This window comes from Uranotaenia lowii, chromosome 3 (genome assembly GCF_029784155.1).
Source record: "Uranotaenia lowii strain MFRU-FL chromosome 3, ASM2978415v1, whole genome shotgun sequence".
NCBI lineage: Eukaryota > Metazoa > Arthropoda > Insecta > Diptera > Culicidae > Uranotaenia > Uranotaenia lowii.
The window spans coordinates 106,274,062-106,288,837 of NC_073693.1; the positions used below are offsets into that span (position 1 = coordinate 106,274,062).

The 14,776-nt window shown below is 38.8% G+C and overlaps 1 protein-coding gene across 1 annotated transcript in view; it reads right to left on the reverse strand.

The window, feature by feature from the left end:
* The window catches only part of LOC129756585 (uncharacterized), a 45,930-nt gene extending 33,855 nt beyond the window's left edge, over positions 1 to 12,075 (reverse strand). Inside the window, exon 1 of the mRNA XM_055753495.1 lies at positions 11,850 to 12,075. The gene's annotated coding sequence lies outside the window, so the exon portion shown is untranslated. The remainder of the gene's footprint in view (positions 1 to 11,849) is intronic.
* Positions 12,076 to 14,776: the final 2,701 nt, after the last annotated feature.

A 14,776-nucleotide genomic window follows, 5' to 3' on the forward strand; every position in this document is an offset into this window, starting at 1 on the left:
CTGGAAAATTGTGTTGAACATGGTGTTAAACACTGTAATACATTTTTTTTAATATCAATTAAACCAAAAATCAAACCATTTCGTGAGTATCCTTCAAATCATATGTTCACAGTAAATATTTTAAAAACTAAAATCATTTGGGCTACAATATTTTTATTATTGGATTTCGATTTAGAAATTTTAAAACTTGTAATGAATGAACAATTTCAGAAAATAATTTCAAACTTCGAATAAGTGATACCTAACTTTAATAAGTCTCAAAACAATTAAAAAGATTTTTTTCTAGGTACATCATATAGGTACCCACTTTAATAAACATGCATTTAAGCACAAATTTAGTCAATGAGTAATAAACTTTTCAAACGACTGATGCTGTTCATAAGATTCATGAAAATTCTTCTATACGCTCCATAATTGTACAAAAAATCAAAATAAAAGTCAACATGTTTCAAGCGAATTTTATCTCAGCCTTGTCAATTATATGTTACGATATTGAAAATAAGTACAGACTCCAACATTCACAGAAAAAAATTTGGACTATTACGTGTCATTGAAAATGGTTACCTTTAAAATAATTCAACCTGTAATTCAGAAATCACATAATTTTCAATTGATTGGTTGAAAAGTAAATGTTAAATCATTTGATATTACAGCAAATGTCCTGTAACAAAAAGGAGCAGGACATGTACTGTAGTTTTACAGGTCGAAGCATTATTTTTAAGTGAGAGCATTATTTACAGGCTGGTTTCGTGCATATGAATGTAGTGTGTCTTCGCTGTTGCTGCCAGTCACGTCAAGAAAAAAAAAAACACCGCAGGCCGTTAAAATGTCAGAGAACTCCTTAAATTTGGCCAGAAAAAAACCGTTAAAAGACAATAAAAGTACTGAAAACTTAGCGCACCCAGGCCGAAAACATCCCTAACGATGAAAGTAAGTTTTAAAATGGTTTTGTTTAGCGATAATTTTAATATTTTCTACCCCTCGTACAGCTCGCAGTAGATGCGAAAAACGAACTTCACCATCCGGCCGGACAAACACCGGACACCGAACACCGAACAGTTCCAGCGCCAAACGAGGTGAAAACTGGGCAGAAACGACCATGCATCATCAACAGCAGCGGTAGAAGATTTTACTTTGGCGAAAAAACAACATCATCACCCGTCCAGATCCTCAATCACGATTGCGACCACACCACAAGTCACAACATTCCGGAGGCCCGAGTGAGAACCAACACCATAGCAGCCAATTTTGGGTCGCAAAAAACGCACCGAACCACCTGCGTCGGCGCCCTTTATTGGTAAAGTAAAAAAAGCCATTAAATCGAAAATTGTTCATTGATGTATTGAGGTTATTGTAATAAATAAATAGTGTACGAATACAATTTGGTTTGTTCATTAATGAAATTTAATTCTATTATAATAAATCAAAATAATTAAATTACGTGCAGATTTCATAACTGGTCGCTTAAAATTACAGGTCGCTTGCAATTACAGATCGCTTGCAATTACAGGTCGCTTGATATTACAGGCCTGTAATTTTAAACTATCCTGTGAATTGCCATGTCCTCGACCTGTGAAATTACGGTAAATGTCCTGCTCCTTTTTGTTACAGGACATTTGCTGTAATTTTACAGAAAATAATTTTTGCTGTGTACACACAGCAGATTCGTTCGATATCGACAAAGCGCGTTTGTGTTGATTTTTCAGCCATTGCTTAAGTAGGCATCATTAAGGTATCCTCATGTTCTACATTAAATTAGTTGTGCATCGATACAATTTTTATACGGAACACGACATTCGATTCTGACAACGCGTCCGAACACATTGGTGTTGCCAAAATCGAACCCAGCCAAAATCATTAGCATTTTTTTATACTTTATCAACATAGACGAACGTGAGCATATTGGTGGTGTTTGTTTCAGTTATATTGGTCCTGTAAAACCAAAAAACAGTAATGTATGTATTTAAATTTAATAAAGTTCTGTTTTGGCACAAGTGCCTAAATCGAACACAGCAAAAATTATTTTCTGTAAAATTACAGCAAATGTCCTGTAACAAAAAGGAGCAGGACATTTACCGTAATTTCACAGGTCGAGGACATGGCAATTCACAGGATAGTTTAAAATTACAGGCCTGTAATATCAAGCGACCTGTAATTGCAAGCGATCTGTAATTGCAAGCGACCTGTAATTTTAAGCGACCAGTTATGAAATCTGCACGTAATTTAATTATTTTGATTTATTATAATAGAATTAAATTTCATTAATGAACAAACCAAATTGTATTCGTACACTATTTATTTATTACAATAACCTCAATACATCAATGAACAATTTTCGATTTAATGGCTTTTTTTACTTTACCAATAAAGGGCGCCGACGCAGGTGGTTCGGTGCGTTTTTTGCGACCCAAAATTGGCTGCTATGGTGTTGGTTCTCACTCGGGCCTCCGGAATGTTGTGACTTGTGGTGTGGTCGCAATCGTGATTGAGGATCTGGACGGGTGATGATGTTGTTTTTTCGCCAAAGTAAAATCTTCTACCGCTGCTGTTGATGATGCATGGTCGTTTCTGCCCAGTTTTCACCTCGTTTGGCGCTGGAACTGTTCGGTGTTCGGTGTCCGGTGTTTGTCCGGCCGGATGGTGAAGTTCGTTTTTCGCATCTACTGCGAGCTGTACGAGGGGTAGAAAATATTAAAATTATCGCTAAACAAAACCATTTTAAAACTTACTTTCATCGTTAGGGATGTTTTCGGCCTGGGTGCGCTAAGTTTTCAGTACTTTTATTGTCTTTTAACGGTTTTTTTCTGGCCAAATTTAAGGAGTTCTCTGACATTTTAACGGCCTGCGGTGTTTTTTTTTTCTTGACGTGACTGGCAGCAACAGCGAAGACACACTACATTCATATGCACGAAACCAGCCTGTAAATAATGCTCTCACTTAAAAATAATGCTTCGACCTGTAAAACTACAGTACATGTCCTGCTCCTTTTTGTTACAGGACATTTGCTGTAATATCAAATGATTTAACATTTACTTTTCAACCAATCAATTGAAAATTATGTGATTTCTGAATTACAGGTTGAATTATTTTAAAGGTAACCATTTTCAATGACACGTAATAGTCCAAATTTTTTTCTGTGTAACTTCAGTTTTCAAATTGATGATATTTAATGATGCTTATTCTTGCAACGATTGAAAAATTATCATTCAAAATGAACGCACTATACCGGTAACAAACAAACAAACCAACTTAAGTTTGCTGCTTGCTTTCATTTCGATTTTATTTTTAACACCTTAATGAAATCTGATTTTTCATCACAGAAAATTTAATACCAAATCATGCTATCATTTTGGTCTTACGTTTCTGCTCTATCATTATGAAGGAAAGCTTAATGATGCCTCGTTTTGTTATTTTAGAAAAAACAAAACCAAAAAGTGCTTTCATTTTGGTCTCAATGACTTATTTAGGTATTAGTTAGGTATCATCTTTCGACAAATTGATGCTTCAATAAAACCTAATTTTGCTATCGCGAAAATTACGATTCTAAATTATGCTATCATTTTGGAATTGATAGCTCATTTTGGTTACCGTTTGCTATCGAGTTAGGCATCAAAGTCTGCTCGGGATTGCTTCCCAATTCTCGTTCTCCTTCAGAGCTGTCATGTCCTCGACGATGGTGACCTTCCAGAAATCCCAGCCGTCCCGGCGCTTCAGCTCAGTCATGTTTTGAGGTAGCTCCTCCTCAACAACAGCGGCTACGTTAGCCACGTAGCGCTGTGTAGTTCCGCTTGTTCGCTGACTTCGTCTCAGGGCTGGTTCAGAGGTTACGGAATTTCGGTCATCATCGCAAATGTCCGGGAATTCCGTGCTGCTCTCGTAGTCGCTATCGCCGTTATCATCAACAACCACACTGTTAACCACAATGTGATCGGGATCAGCAGGCACATCGGCTAACCGCTCAGATGTGTTTTCTGTTGTTGGTAGCATCGTGTTTTCGGGTGCTCGCACATCGACTGGCTGCACGGATGTGGGCTGTTGTTCTGGCTTATACAAATCGGCTAACCGCTCAAACTCTGGTGGGTCTTCGACAGGCTACTCGATTTCATCGAAGTTTCATCGAAGACCACGTTGCGGTGAATCTCGATGGATCAGCTCGAACCATTCTAAAGCCGGTATCCGTTAATCGCGTAACCCACGAATACCAGACCTTTCGATTTTGGATCAAGCTTCTGCCGCTTTTCCTTGGGAATCTGTTCGTACGCTGGACAACCAAACATGCAAAGGATGCTCAGCTTTGGCCCCCGACAGTAGCACATCTCGAAAGAAGTCTTGTTGACCACATGACCTCTTGTTGATGATCTGTTTGTGAGGAACGCAGTGCACAAAACAGCTTCACCCCACTTCGCCTTCGACAATCCGCTACTATGGATCATCGCTCTGGCCTTCTCCACCAGTATACGATTCGCTCGCTCGAGTATACTAGACCGTGAATATCATCTGAACTCCTTTCTCAGAACAATGTCTTCGAAACTCGTTACTAACGTATTCACGCCTGTTGTCGCATCCCAACTTACCCAACTTCTGACCGAAGTGTGCTGTTGCCATAGCCTCATATTGCTTGAAGCGCCGCTCGAACACCTCACTCTTGTGCATCATGAGATAGACGGTTATAAAGTGGGTGTAGTCGTCAATGAACGTGACGAGATAACGGAATCCGTCAAACGTCGGCACCTCCATATACCCACACACGTCCGAGTGCACAAGCTCTAATGGTCTACCCGACTTAGGCAGCTCGACTTTGTGAAGACTGTTGGCTGCTTGTCTACCTGCCAAACAGCTTTCGCAGACAGCTTGTTTCTCCACCTTAGCTGGAATATGGCAGATACCCTCTACCGTATTGTTCCGGACCATTCACTGCAACGCTCCTAAGCCAATATGTCCGAATCACATATGCCATTATTTGGCTACTGGCTAACTTCCAAGCAAAGCCTCCCGCCTGATTTTAGGGCTCCAAAACGAATCCAAGCGGTTCAGGAGTTTTCCTTGGACAAAAACCTCCCCTGAAAACTCAAACTTGACTTGCTTCCCGCTAAAAGTAACCCTTTTCCTGGTTTTAGTTCCTGGTTCTGACCGAAAGAAGGGTTTCGTCGAGCTCTGGAATCACAAGTACATTGTACAGTATAATTGGAACAATGGACTTTCCAATTACACTGCTCAGATGCATTGTTCCAGCTCGCTTGGCTCTCAAACACGCCAGTCTTAGCTGTGTTGATGACATATGGCTCTGCCAGGCTCTTGACATCAACCAACAGGCTGTGATCTCGCACCATTTGTTGAGTGGCACCAGAATCGATGACAAATCGAACCTTACGTTGATTCTAGTGGATGATAACCTCAGCTTGCGAGCGATGAGAACTTCTAAATAGTAGGCTGTTTTCTGGTAACCCCAGAAAAACAACCTCTTTTAGCCATCAACGCAGAATTCGACGATAATTGCCAGTTCATAGAAATTTGTGCTCGGTTTTGGATATTACGTGATAATTTACGTTAATTATATCTTTAAAGCTTAAAAAGCACAACTAATTACAATTTTACCCGATATAAACTTAAAGTTTGAAGTATGACTTCGTGAACAAATTTTCAAATAAAATGTAGACGACTTTCGTATAGATTTAGTCGTCGCCAATTCCAATTCAAAACAGACAACATCAACTTACGAATCAGCTCAAGCCAGCAGCCGGCGATCACCATTCATCACCAGAGAAGGAATCAGGTCAAACCGCACTTGAGTGAGAGATGCTGGGGTTCGAAAACCGTCCTGTAAAATGAGATGCTAAGAATAGTTTTCCGAGCACCTCTCTAACCTAGCCCCATTTATCCACCCCCGCACCCAATATGTAGTGCAACTCAGTCAACCTGCCAGTTAGCGGCGAAGAAAAACTATCGACCCCGGTCATCATACTTTCGTAGAAGAGATGCTGAGGAATGCCTCAAATGGGAACCTGTTGAGATGGGTCGTTGAATTTTGCGGTGACCGTCTAGCGTTTTGTTTACTCGAGCAACTGCTGCGGGTGCTGACGGATTTTAGTGACCATCAAATCGTCAAAATTTAAGGTGTTTAGCTGTGTTGTCTGAAAAAAATTGACAAATATCCCTCCGCTAAGGTCAGACAAAATATGCCCGAAATGTCCATTACGCAAGAAAGACAATACCAGACAAAGTCGGTTTTGTTTGAATAATATTTCGAAATGCTTAACCTAACCTTGTGGTATGTTTTTAGATTTATGACATGCGGTTTCTATTATTCTCAGTCGAAACCGGATTGATTGTTGTATAATTAAATGAACATGTTTGGATTTTGATAACTTCATCTATAATTAGTAGCAAATTTGCGGCCAGGCAAAATGAAGCAACTAAAAATACCCATCCAGGGTAATTCAATCAGACTTAAAACAATCAAACGCAAACGTCACCATACGCCTGGTTGAAGTTAAACATTCAAGTTCATTTTTCCAAAAAAGAAAAAAAATCAGCGAAAACCATGCAAAATGTGTTTATTTTGCACCATTTGGTCCGGTTGGTCCGGATAACGTAAACTTGGTTGAATCGATTAAGGTAAACAAATATTCTTTTTACTGAGCAGCCCCGTTTTTCGTGGGAGGGCGCAAAAAAAAATCCAGCGCCCCATCATTGTCTTTGATTTCGGTTTTAATTATGATTGCCTTTGACGTGTGCGCTTTACTATTTAAAAACAAATGTCAGAGTGAAATTTTCCAAAAAAGTACAAAGAAAAACTGAAGAGACATATACCGTTCTAGCCCGAATTCGGCTCTACAGACTGAATATAAACGTACACTACTTAAGATTTACTTTTGACACCCAGTACATTCCGAGATGGAAATCGAACTTTACTCAATATACCAAAATTCATCGAATCATCAACACCCCCCCCCCCCCCCTTTTAAAAATTATTCAAGCAGCTATTATTGGTATTCAAGCAGCTTTTTATTTTGGAACGCGAAATTTATGGTTATCTGAACCAAATGTCTACAAGCTTGTAGCTATCCATGTATAATCGACTCAAAAGTTTTGTGGTAAAATTTAGATATGCAATATGATAAAAAAAAAAACTCAGTAAATATGCAATGATATTGCAACGTAACAATTCTTTCCTTTATACTCTAACGAGACCAAAAACCCTTGGCTTAAAATTAGAAAAACTCGACGACGGATACCTTTCGATTTCTAGATCACTTCAAACTGGAAATTATTCATCAAAATATTAAGAAGTGTAGGGTAGTTTTTCTTTTTGTTTTTCGGAGATTTTAACAATCTCGTATTATTCATCCCCTCGTGGAGAGAAGTATTGGATACTTGATCCCTAAGGTGTCTTAGCTATGAGTTAAGCTATTAGCTACAGTTTTGATCATTATAAATAAACTGAGAAACGAGAACTAACAAAATTTGGCAATAGACCGTTTGTCTTTGGATTTTGCTTAGTTTTTGCCAAGCGTAAGGGCATCCTAAATCAAGTCTGCTTTAACTTTAAAAATATCATCATTTTTTATCATTTTGTCACTGTCATTTTTTATCATTAAGGCTCTCGCAACCAAAGAAGTTTAAATGTTTTACATCAACTTCCGAAAAATACACTTCTATATTTCTGTACCTATTGCTAGATTTTAATATATTTTTGGGATGGATAGTTGCAATCTTTATTCAATTTAAAATAAAAGAAATATTAAAACTCGTATTTTTTTAACAATTAAACAGTTGGTCGGAGTTCAACCAGACCGAACTGAACGCAAAATTGAAAAATTGAGTTATCTATTGCAGCGTGAAAGTGCGAATTGTTGAACTACCTACTTTTTCAAGATCAGAACTGTTTTCCAATTTTTAAAGATTTTATTGAAAAAAAAAATCATTATTGGAGGCAGTGGAAATGGCAAAATTGCGTTGCGCCAAAGTGATCTGACACAACTGGTAGGTTAAAATCAAAAATATTTCTCATTTAGAAATTGGAAAATTTGTATGGCTCGGTTCACGGCATTTTTTAACCACCAGTCATACTCGTTTGGTGCAGCATATAAAGCGCTTATTAGTAATCTCCTAAGTTTAGAACAGATTGCCCAGTCAAATAATATAGCACGGCAGATTTTTCAGTAATTTGGTTAGACCAGAGGGAACTGATTTCAAACATATCGTTATTAAAATCCAATTTGCTACCACACTGAGTATCATTTATTAACCAGTACCTATAGCCTCAATGCCTTCGAAAGAGTCAAAATTTGTTGGTAAAATAATTCAAGAAGTTATCTTATTGGTAGGGCTAAGAACTTTGAGCTCAATTATCTCTAAATCGAGTTCATAACGTTCAGTTCGGTCCTTGTCGATCCCCGTCCAAATATAGAGCATCGTTTTTCGATAAAACTCATTAATTTTGCCCTCAAACCGAATCGACTTTAAAAGATTCATTCAAAAAGGAAATTTTAAAAAGCGATATACATTTTGAGACTCCAATGTACATTATTAATATCCTGTTTAGTTCCAGTATTGGGTAATTTTCTTTACAAAATTCTACTTTAACTCAATTAAAAAAACAACGATTGAAATTTAATGTTGGGGACGAGATACCAATTTTTATTAAAAATGACAAATAGTGCAAATTTTCCACAAATGAGCATAAAGGGATAAAAACTGTAAAAACTCGATTATGCTAGCCCATAATAAGATTGGACTGATGGATTCAGTTGACTCTAACAACACTTAAGGAAGAAAAACTTTAAAAAAAAAACTTTAATTGTTAGAGGACGAATGACCAATAGACTGAGAAGATTTGGGCTCATTTTTGAATTCTCAAACCCTGGGGACGAAAAAGCTTGGTTTTGGTTCAAATCTTATAAATGATTTTTGCAGAAATTTTGAAGGTTTATATGGGTAAATTTGAACTTTAATGTTTGTATGGGAAAATTGAATATTTTGTTTGGAAAAATCAACACCATTTGTGTTTGTTCTATGGAACCGAACCTGATTATGGATTTTATGAAAATTTCAAATTCTCTTAAGAAAATTTTTCGCTTAACAAATTTGTCGCAGACCGTAACTTCGTATCTTTTTAGGCAAAAAAGTTATTAGCTTTTGTGTATGGCGATCAAAAACAATCAATTTAACCGATTCAACTGACATAACTGCTTGTTTCTAGCGAGATATTTCTTGAAAATTAGTCATGTTAAATCTCGCAAGGCACCCGTATTGATGTCAGTTGAATTGATTTTTTTTTTAATGCCAAAAGACATATCCCTTTCAACAGCAAATCACTTTTTTGCCTATTAAGATACGAAGTAACGGTCTTCAACAAAGCAGTTCAGCAGAAAAAAATCTTTGATTAATGTATAAATTGGCACAAAACCATAAGCTCGATTTCACAGAAAAAAACAAAAATTATGTTGAATTTTCCCAACAAAGTATTCAAGTTTCCTAAACAAACACAAAAGTTCGAAATTACTCATCTAAACATTACGTCTGAAAAAAAAAAATCATTGGGGGGTTTTGAACCAAAACGTAGCTTTTTAGACCCCAAGGGTTGAAAAATTCAAAAAGGACTTCTGATCGACTCAGTTTAATGACTAAATTTGAAGCCCTTTTTAAATAAACAAAATAGAATATAATAGAAGTACACTTTTAAACTGCAAAATTGCCTAAAATAGCTGGTAGGGTTTCTAAACAGCAAATAGCCAAACTGTTTATTCGTTAAAAATGATAGAAGTTTAAATATAATCTGAAGAAGGTATCTATCAATTTATCATGAAAATTTTAGATTTAAGAGAAAAAGTATGGGATAACCTAGTAAAAAAAACCGCCCAGCAGGCAGTTCTGAAACTGCAATCTATGGTTTAGAAGACCATACTGATTCGTGTTCTTGGAATCGGTAGTATTCCAAAGAAGAGTTAATTTTCTTCAAAAATATATGATAGTCATAAAATTTTACTAAAATACTAAATAACAATAGAAAAAAAATTGAAATATGCCACACATTTTAAAACCTTGAATTATTTACATTACCACTTAAAGACTCAACCTGTATATTACTATTTGGAAGACTCGTAAAAAATTTTTTTTTTTTTAAATCATGCTAAAAAAATTGGAAATCTATTATTTTTGGCAATCTTCATGTTTTCTCTTATCCAGACGAATAAAAAATATACTACATGTGTCTAACTAACAAAATGTTTAAGTATTTTTGTTTTCAAATCTCATCCACTTACTTTATTATTGCTAATTTTTCATCGCATCAAAACCCAAAAAAAATCGAAGAATTGAGAAGCTAAGAAGTTGAAGCAAATACAAAATTCGTAACCCTTCGCTCGTAATGAATTTAAGCATATGAGGCCAAAATAGAGACAATTTTCCAACAAAAAGGTAACCTCTACATTTCATTTTAAAGTGCAGCATAATCTGTATATTTTTAAGTTTCTTCTGCCTGTTTAACGAATAAACAGTTTGGCTATTTGATGTTTAGAAACCCTACCAGCTATTTTAGACACATTTTGCAGTTTAAAAGTTTACCTGCTTTTTTAAAGTACATTTTTAATTTTGTTAAAAACTCGTTCTTTGAATGCTTGAGAGATACATAGTAAATAACTCAATGATTTTCATACTTTGGTTATTCATACTTTGGTAAACTATAAGCTTTTTTTTGTTGAAAAGTAAAATTGAAAGCCCAACTAATCAGGGTCTAAACGAACCAAATAACCAAAAAAGACTAGATTTAAGTATTTCATACAATATGTCAACATTATTAGCAGAAACCGCATAACCAAAACAAACAATAAAACCCATAGTCTAAACAAATATCACTTCAGAATCTTCTGTCACAACTCATGCGTCTCCATCCTAATAAATTCCAAAATGTCACTTGAATGCAGTGTGCCGTCGTCATATAGCTTAAAAAATCCGTGATTTGTTCATCCACTTTCAAAATTCATAACAGTTTCCGTCAGGGCTCACTGACTGCAGCAAAAACGGCAGAAAATATCCATCCGGTCACCTTTTCCCAGGTGAAGCGAGAACGTTATTTTCGTCACACAATTCCCGTTCACAGGCATCGTCACCGAGAATGTTTGTTACAAACATTGCAAATCACCCCCGTAGTCGAATATGTAGTGTGGGGGACACCAATCCGAAGTTACATTACCCCGCACATTTTTTTTCACAGTCAGTCGAACCGATTGGATCATCCGGTCTCTGAATATCGTCATACATAAGTTTTCCACTTTTTTGAGATTTTTTCTTCAGTTTTTCTTATTTTGGTGATCGAAAAAAATTTCCCAGTGGCGCAAAACCGGAGCATTGACGGAAAACGCGAATATTTTTACAGCTGCCAAATTTATGTCCAACGTTCCACTTGTGATGTTCCAAACGAGGAAAAACTCCCAAATGATCTTCTAGCGTCCGATGAAAGATTAATCGATATCGCGTTTTGGGCATCTCCAGGGTGATTTGAAACAACTTTTTACAACCGCAGCCGCCGCCGTTTAGAGCATTCCATTCAAATGGCCCTGAATGAACCAACTGATCCGGGTTTCGGGTGAATTATTGCTAATGTGTTTCTTTTTCCTGCGTCGACTTGACAGCGTTAACCAGTTCGTTTCGGGATGACCGGAAGTTTCACTTTCTGGTTTCTAACCGGAGGAGATTTTTGAACAACCTTGAACTTGAATAAATTTTTCACAAAAACAGTTACGTCACTTTGTTTCACTCTTTCACTTTTTCCGTGGATGGAGACGCATGATTTGGTATTCCTCAACAACAGTTAATCCAATTTAAGCCCAGAAAACCCTTCAACCTACCTAGTTTTATCACGAACCGTGCTCAAAATTTAAAACCGAACGGGACCTTCTGTTTGGGGAACCTGGCGCGGAGACACTAAATGCAGATCGTTCTCGGAGGAACTCTTGAACCCTCCCTTCAGATGGAACTCTCGGAACACGCACGATTCTTCTTTGACTGGCTTTCTTTTGGCCCAAACGGTCAACCGAACGGATCGTTCACTACTGCTCGTGTGATCCGCCCGGTGGGATTGTTTTATGAATCAAGTTGCGGATTTCGCGCGGAATACGCAAAACACACATACGTTCGTATGGATCCTCGCGGTTTTTCTCCCACAGGTGCGGGACTGTATGTGCGCAATCGAATTCCGAATTTGGATTCGGCGCAAGACTCGGTTGAACCGCCAGACAAATGCAAACTGCCCAACCGATGTTCGTAGTTGTCAGTGTGTTTATAGTCTTGAAGGGCACACACAAAGTAAAACATCTTTGAACTTTCGACGGTTGAAAATGTTTTTCATTATGTGTGCATCGTTTGATTGAAATTCTGTAAAAATATAAACCAAATTGTTTTAACATCTGGGTGCTTGAACTAACCCTCATAATCAATGACACCAAACAAACAGATCAAAATAAAAATCTATCGGGTTAATAGTTTTACTGTGAAAAATATCTAACTCGCTCTAAAGATCTGTTAGCAAAACTTATGGTACCTAAAGAGCCTTCCGTTTCTTTCGGCTCGATCGACTTTAATTAAAAATGCAAGATTATTTTTATTATTTCTTTAGTACTCCGTCTCACGACATAACTTGATGATCACAATTCCTAAAATTCAATCGGTCCATGGCAGCCGATCTTAAATTTCTGGACATCCCATATTCGACAGATCCCGCTCACTTGGTCTAACCGCCTCGCTCGTTGTGCCCCCGCTTGTCTCTTTCCTACCGGTTTGACAGCGAACACCTGGTTTGCAGAACAGTTGTCCAGCATTCTCTCAATATGTTCTGCCAAGCGTATCCGTCCAGTCTTCGCCACCATCTTCGCCGATCTCCTACACGCTGCCAAAGATGGTTCTTAACACTCGTCGCTCGAATACTCCTAGTGTACGCAGGTCCTCCTCGAGCAATATCCATGTCTCGTGCCCGTAGAGGACAATCGGTCTAATGAGCCTCATGTACAGGTTGCAGATTGCAGTCTTCCAGACCACAATTGCTTGTGAAGTCCATAGTAGGCACGAATTCCGCTGATCATTCGCCGCCGGATCTCACGGCTAGTGCCATTGTCTGCGGTCACCAGTGAGCCGAGCTAGACAAAGTCTTCGACTATCTTCAGCTCGTCGCTGTCGATCATGGCCTTGATATTACTGGACTGGACCGGACAGACCAGAATATACTTCGTCTTGGACGAATAAATCATTAACCTAATCCTAACTGCTTCGCGTTTCAGTTTGCTATAGATTTCCTCCACCGCCGTAGATGATCTGCTGACTATATCAATGTCGTCGGCAAAGCAGATATGTTGACTGGATCTGTTGAAAGTCGTGCCCAAATTCGCCCACCGCTCGTTGAATAACCCCTTCGCGTGACGTTGAACATCATGCCAGATAGACCATCACCTTGTCGAAAGCCCCTCAGCCATTCGAATGACTCGACAATTCACCTGAAATCCACACACAGCACTGCGTTCCATCCATCGTCGCCTTGATCAGTCTGGCCAGCTTCCCGGAAAAGCCGTTATCGTCCATGATTCTCCATAGCTCGTCACGGTCATAGCTTGGGTCTTAAATATACACGACCAAAGAGTTCCGAGACATCTACTGCTTGAAGAGCCTTTACTGCAGAATGGTTCGGTCACTTCTAGAGTACGCCTCAGAGGTTCGGTGTCTCTATCATCAAAATGGCTCCAAACGCATCGAGGCTATCCAGCACCACTTTATACGATACGCTCTCCGACATCTGAGTTGGCAAGACCCGTTTCGCCTGCCCAGCTTCGATAGCCGCTGCCACCTAATCGATATCGACACCAGTGATTGATATCATCGCACATTTCCTCCTCAGAGGCATTTAAATAGCACGTCCTGAGGCCTCGCACAGCAAGACAGAAGACGATACGTATAACTTCATTCAAACCTGCCCTCATGAAGAGGATCTGCTCCGATAGACACTATTCGTTTGCTGCTGCGAACGAACTCTCTCAACATGCGGTTACTACACGATGCATGAAAAGGACGAGGCACGCATACTCATTTACGTTATTGATTTTGAATGATTGAAGCCGACAGCTGGTGTTGAGGAGAACATCTTCTAGCAAAAAAAAAGGGGAAGATATCTTCAGCTACGAGCACAGGCTCATGCCCGATGTGCCAGAGAGGCCTCGATGACCAGCAGGAAGCACCAGCGCGACAGCTCGGAACGCGACCGGTGGAACCATCGCTTGATCCCTAACGTCAGACTTTCGATGGATCGGAAACATGGAGAGGTGGATTTCTGCATGACACAGTTCTTGACTGGTCACGAATGCTTCATGCAGTACCACCATCGGCTTGGACACGTGGCCTCACCATTCTGTCCAACCTGCGGTGACATAGCTGAGACACTAGAGCACGTAGTGTTCAATTTGTAAGGTTTCGTCAACTATAGCACTCCACGATTGTTCGTCCCGACACATTCCACTTACAATATTTTCAGCGTTAAAATTTTGAAGTTGTTGACACCTTGAAATGACCCTTTGGCAGATAAAGATAGCATGTTCTGCCAATTCCTCCGTATCTACGCATTCCGGGCAATGAGAACTGCTAAGCTTAAACCGATGAAGGTATTGCTTAAAGCACCCTTGACCCGAAAGGAACTGCGTCAGATAGAAGTTGACCTCTCACATTCCGATTTACCCAGTCTGAAAGTCGCGGGATTAGCCTATGCGTCCATCTTGCGTTGTTCGATGCGTCCCAT